Raw genomic sequence first — 5,091 nt, forward strand, 5'->3', positions numbered from 1 at the left:
TGAAATTTTTTGTTCTAGTTCTGTGAAAAATGCCATTGGTAATTTGATAGGGATCTCATTGAATCTGTAGATTGCATTTGGTAGTATAGTCATTTTCACAATATTGACTCTTCCTACCCAGGAACATGGAATATCTCTCCATCTGTTTATGTCATCTTTGATTTCTTTCAACAGTGTATTATAATGTTTTCTGTACAGTTATTTTATCTCCTTTAGAAAGTTTATTCATAGATATTTTATTTTTGTTGCAATGTTGAAAGCGATTACTTCTTTAATTTTTCTTTCTGATTTTTCATTGTTATAGAAATGCATTCATTGTATATAGAAATGCAAATGATTTCTGTTTATTGATTTTGGATCCTGCAACTTTGCTAAATTCATGGATTAGCTCTAGTAATTTTCTGATAATATCTTTAGGGATTTCTATGTACAGGATCATGTCATCTGCAAACAGTGAGAGCTTTACTTCTTTTCCAATCTGGATTCCTTTTATTTCTTTTCCTACTGTGACTGCTGTAGCTAGGACTTCCAGAACTATGTTGAATAATAGTGGTGAAAGTGGGCACCCTTGTCTTATTCCTGATCTTAGAGAGAAAGCTTTCAGTTTTTCACCATCAAGAATAATGTTTGCTGTAGGCTTATCATATATGGCCTTTACTATGTTGAGATAGGTTCCTTCTATGCCCATTTTTTGAAAAGTTTTAATCATAAATGGCTGCTGAATTTTGTCACAGACTTTTTCTGCATTTATTGAGATTGTCATATGGTTTTTGTCTTTCAATTTGTTAATATGTTGTATCACATTGATTTATTTGCATATATTAAAGAATCCTTATATCCCTGGAATAAACCCAACTTGATGATGGTGTATGAGCTTTTTAATGTGTTGTTCAATTTTGTTTGCTAAAATTTTGTTGAAGATTTTTGCACTTATGTTCATCAGTGATATTGGCCTGTAGTTTTCTTTTTTTGTGTTGTCTTTGTCCATTTTTGGTATCAGGGTGATGGTGGCCTCATAGAATGAGTTTTGAGGTGTCCCTTCCTCGGCAATTTTTTGAAGGAGTTTTAGAAGATAAGCATTAGCTCTTCTCTAATGTTTGATAGGATTCGTCTGTGAAGCATCTGGTCCTGGGCTTTTTGTTTTTTGGCGATTTTTGATCACAGCTTCAATTTCAATAATTGTGTTGTTCATAATTTCTAATTCTTCCTGGTTCAGTCTTGGAAGATTGAACTTTTCTAAGAATCTGTCCATTTCTTCCAGGCCATCCATTTTATTGCCATGTAGTTGTTCATAATAGTCTCTCATAATCCTTTGTATTTCTGCATTGTCTGTTGTAACCTCTCCTTTTTCATTTCTAATTTTTTTGATTTGATTCTTTTCTCTTTTTTTTCTTGATGAGTCTGGCTAAAGGCTTGTCAATTTTGTTTATCTTCTCAAAGAACCAGATTTTAGTTTTACTAATCTTCACTATTGTTTCTTTCATTTCTTTTTCATTTATTTCTGCTCAGATCTTTATGATTTATTTTATTCTGCTATTTTTTTGTTCTTTTTTTTCCAGTTGTTTTAGGTGTAAAGTTAGGTTGTCCATTCAATATTTTTCTTATTTCTAGAGGTAGGATTGTATTGCTATAAACTTCCTTCTTAGAACTGCTTTTGCTTTATCCCATAGGTTTTGAGTTGTTATTTTTTTCATTATCATTTGTTTCTAGAAATTTTTTTATTTCCCTTTTGATTTCTTCAGTAACCTGTTGATAATTTAGAAATGTACTGTTTAATCTCCAAGTGTTTGTGTTTTTTACAGGTTTTTTTCTTGTAATTGATATCTAGTCTCATAGCATTATGGTCAGGAAAGATACTTGATATTATTTAAATTTTCTTAACTTTACTGTGGTTTGATTTGTGATCCAAGATGAGGTCTATCCTGGAGAATGTTCCATGTGCACTTGACAAGGTGTATTCTTCTGCATTTGGATGGAATGTCCTGAAGATATCAATGAGATCCATTTCATCTAATGTATCATTTAACACTTGTGTTTCCTTATTAATTTTCTGTTGTGATGACCTGTCCATTGGTGTGAGTGAGGTGTTAAAGTCTCCTACTATTATTGTGTTACTGTCAACTTCTCCTTTTATGTTTGTTAGTGTTTGTCTTATGTATTGAGGTGCTCCTATGTTGGATGCAAAGATTGTTATTGTTATGTCTTCGTCTTGGACTGATCCCTTGATCACTATGTAGTGTCCTTCCTTATCTCTTGTAACATTCTTTAAGGTCTATTTTGTCTGATATGAGGATTGCTACTCCAGCTTCCTTTTGCTTTCCATTTGCATGGAATATATTTTTCCATTTTCTTGCTTTCAGTCTATATGTGTCTTTAGGTCTGAAGTGGGTTTCTTGTAGACAGCTTATATATGGGTCTTGTTTTTTGTATCCATTAAGCCAATCTGTGTTTTTTGGTTGGAGCATTTAATGCACTTACATTTAGAGTAATTATTGATATTTATGCTTCTATTGACATTTTCTTAATTGTTTGGAGTTGACTTTGTAGATCTTTTTCTTCTCTTGTATTTCTTGCCTATGTAATTCCCTTTAACTTTTGTGTAAAGCTGGTTTGGTGGTACTGAATTCTCTTAACTTTTGCTTGTCTTGAAAAGCTTTTGATTTCTCCATCAATTCTGAATGAAACCCTTGCTGGGTAGAGCGATATTGGTTGTAGATTTTTCCCTTTCAGGTCTTTATATCCTGCTACTCCCTTCTGGCCTGCAGAGTTTCTGCTGAAAGATTAGTTGTTAAACATATGGGGTTTCCCTGGTATGTCACTTATTGCTTTTCCCTTGCTGTTTTGAATATTCTTTCTTTGTATTTAATCTTTGTTAGTTTGATTAGTATGTGTCTTGGTGTGTTTCTCCTTGGGTTTATCTGGTGTGGGACTCTTTCTGCCTCTTGGACTTGATTGACTATTTCCTTTTCCATGTTGGGAAAATTTTCAACTATAATCTATTCAAAAATTTTCTCATACCCTTTCTTTTTCTCTTCTTCTTTGAATTATAGGGACTCCTATAATTCAAATGTTGGTGCATTTGATATTTTCCCAGAGGTCTCTGAGACTATCCTCAGTTATTTTCTTTCTTTTTACCTTATTCTGCTCTTCCGAATTTATTTCCACCATTTTATCTTCCAGCTCACCGATTCATTCTTCTTCTTCAGAGATTCTACTATTGAGTCCTTCTCGAGTATTTTTAATTTCAGTAATTGTGTTGTTTGTCTCTGTATGTTATTCTTTAATTCGTCTCGGTCTTTGTTAATTGAATCTTGCATTTTCTCCATTTTTTTTCAAGATTTTTGATCATCTTTACTATCATTATTCTGAATTCTTTTACAGGTAGTTTACTTGTTTCCTCTTCATTTATTTGGACTTCCATGTTTCTAGTTTGTTTCTTCATTTGTGCAGTGTTTCTCTGCCTTTTCATTATTTGTTTTTAAACTTATTGTGTTTGAGGTCTCCTTTTCCAAGGCTCCAAGGCTGAATTCTTTCTTTCTTTTCATTTCTGTCCCCCAAGGCTGGTGCAGCGGTTTGTGAGATTTATGCTGAGTTTTTTTGTTTGTTTTTCCTCTGACGGGCAAGGCTGAGTGAGGTGGTAGTCCTGTCTGTTGATGATTGGGTTTGTATTTTTGTTGTTTGTTGTTTGGATGAGGTGTCCTGCAAAGGGTGCTACTGGTGGTTGGGTGATGCCTGGTCTTGTATTCAAGTGATTTCCTTCGTGGGAGTTCTCACTGTTTGATACTCCTTAGGGTTAACTCTCTGGTAGTCTAGGGTCTTGGAGTCAGTGCTCCCACTCCAAAGGCTCAGGGCTTGATCTCTTGTCAGGAACAAAGACTCCACAGGTGGTTTGTTCTGGTGTTAAGTGAGATTAAAACACATATCCAAAATCGAGAAACCAAAGGTGAACCCCAGACAAATGGCGGTCAAAAAATCAGGCAAATAATAATTAAAATAATGGCATATATACATATACATCCATAATCAAAATCAAAACAGTCCAACAAAAATAATATACAGTATATTGACCTGGTGAACAAAGGAAACCAAAAATTCTATCTACCAGTTAAGAACAAAACTAACTAAAGCACAAACTGGAAAACAAAACTCCAGCAAGCTGCCAAGTGGGGAGTAAAGCAATGAAAACCAAACTAACACATATGTTGAGAGGGAAAAAAAGAGTGAAAAGAAAGAAAGAATAGATATGCAAAGTCAAATAGGGGTAGATAAAGAAGTTTTATATACATTAAAGATTAACTGCAAGGGGAAAAGAACAGCAAGGAAAGCAAACAAAGGAATAAATGTAGAAAAAATAATAATAGGTTTTAAAAAATTAAAAAGAAGAGAAAAAAGAAAAAATAAAAGGAAGAGGATAGAGAAAAAGAAAGAAAAAAAGGAGAACTCTACAGAAGCAGAGGTTTATAACAACAATAAAAAGTGTGATTAAAAAAAACTCCAAAGCTTAATTAGATTTCATAGTGCCAATAAAATCAACAACTACAACAGAGGGGGAACAATGAAAAAAAGAAAGAAAAAAATCCAAAAGAAACTACAAACCAAGTCAAAACATAAGAATAATAAATATTTTTCTTGAGTCACTGCGGTCTGCGTCCTTTTGCTCGCTGGGAGTCACAGTCCCCCTCACCTCCCTAGGATACCCCCTAACAGCATGCTGATCTCCGAACTTGCTGTGGGGGCAGCTCAGATTCTAATCTGCTCCTACTCCTGTTCTTGCCTCCCATGACCACAACTATCAGAACTAGTGCGTTTTCATTTGTGGGAGCTCTCAATGTCTTTTTATATATTTTGTAGACACAGAGTCTGCTTAGTTGATCATGTGGATTTAATCTGCAGCTTGTACAGCTGGTGGGAAGGTTTTGGGTCTTCTTCCTTGGCAACACTGCCCCTGGGTTTCAACTGTGGTTTTATTTCCACCTCTGCATGTGGGTTGTCCACTGGGGTTTGCTCCTGGGGCTGCCCTGGAGGACTTGGGTCTGCCCCAGTGAGGGCCAGGTGTGGAGGTGGTGCAGCTGCTTGGGTTGAAGGCATTTT

The sequence above is a fragment of the Bison bison genome, unplaced genomic scaffold, assembly GCF_000754665.1.
Source record: "Bison bison bison isolate TAMUID 2011002044 unplaced genomic scaffold, Bison_UMD1.0 scf7180017863946, whole genome shotgun sequence".
Taxonomy (NCBI): Eukaryota; Metazoa; Chordata; class Mammalia; order Artiodactyla; family Bovidae; genus Bison; species Bison bison.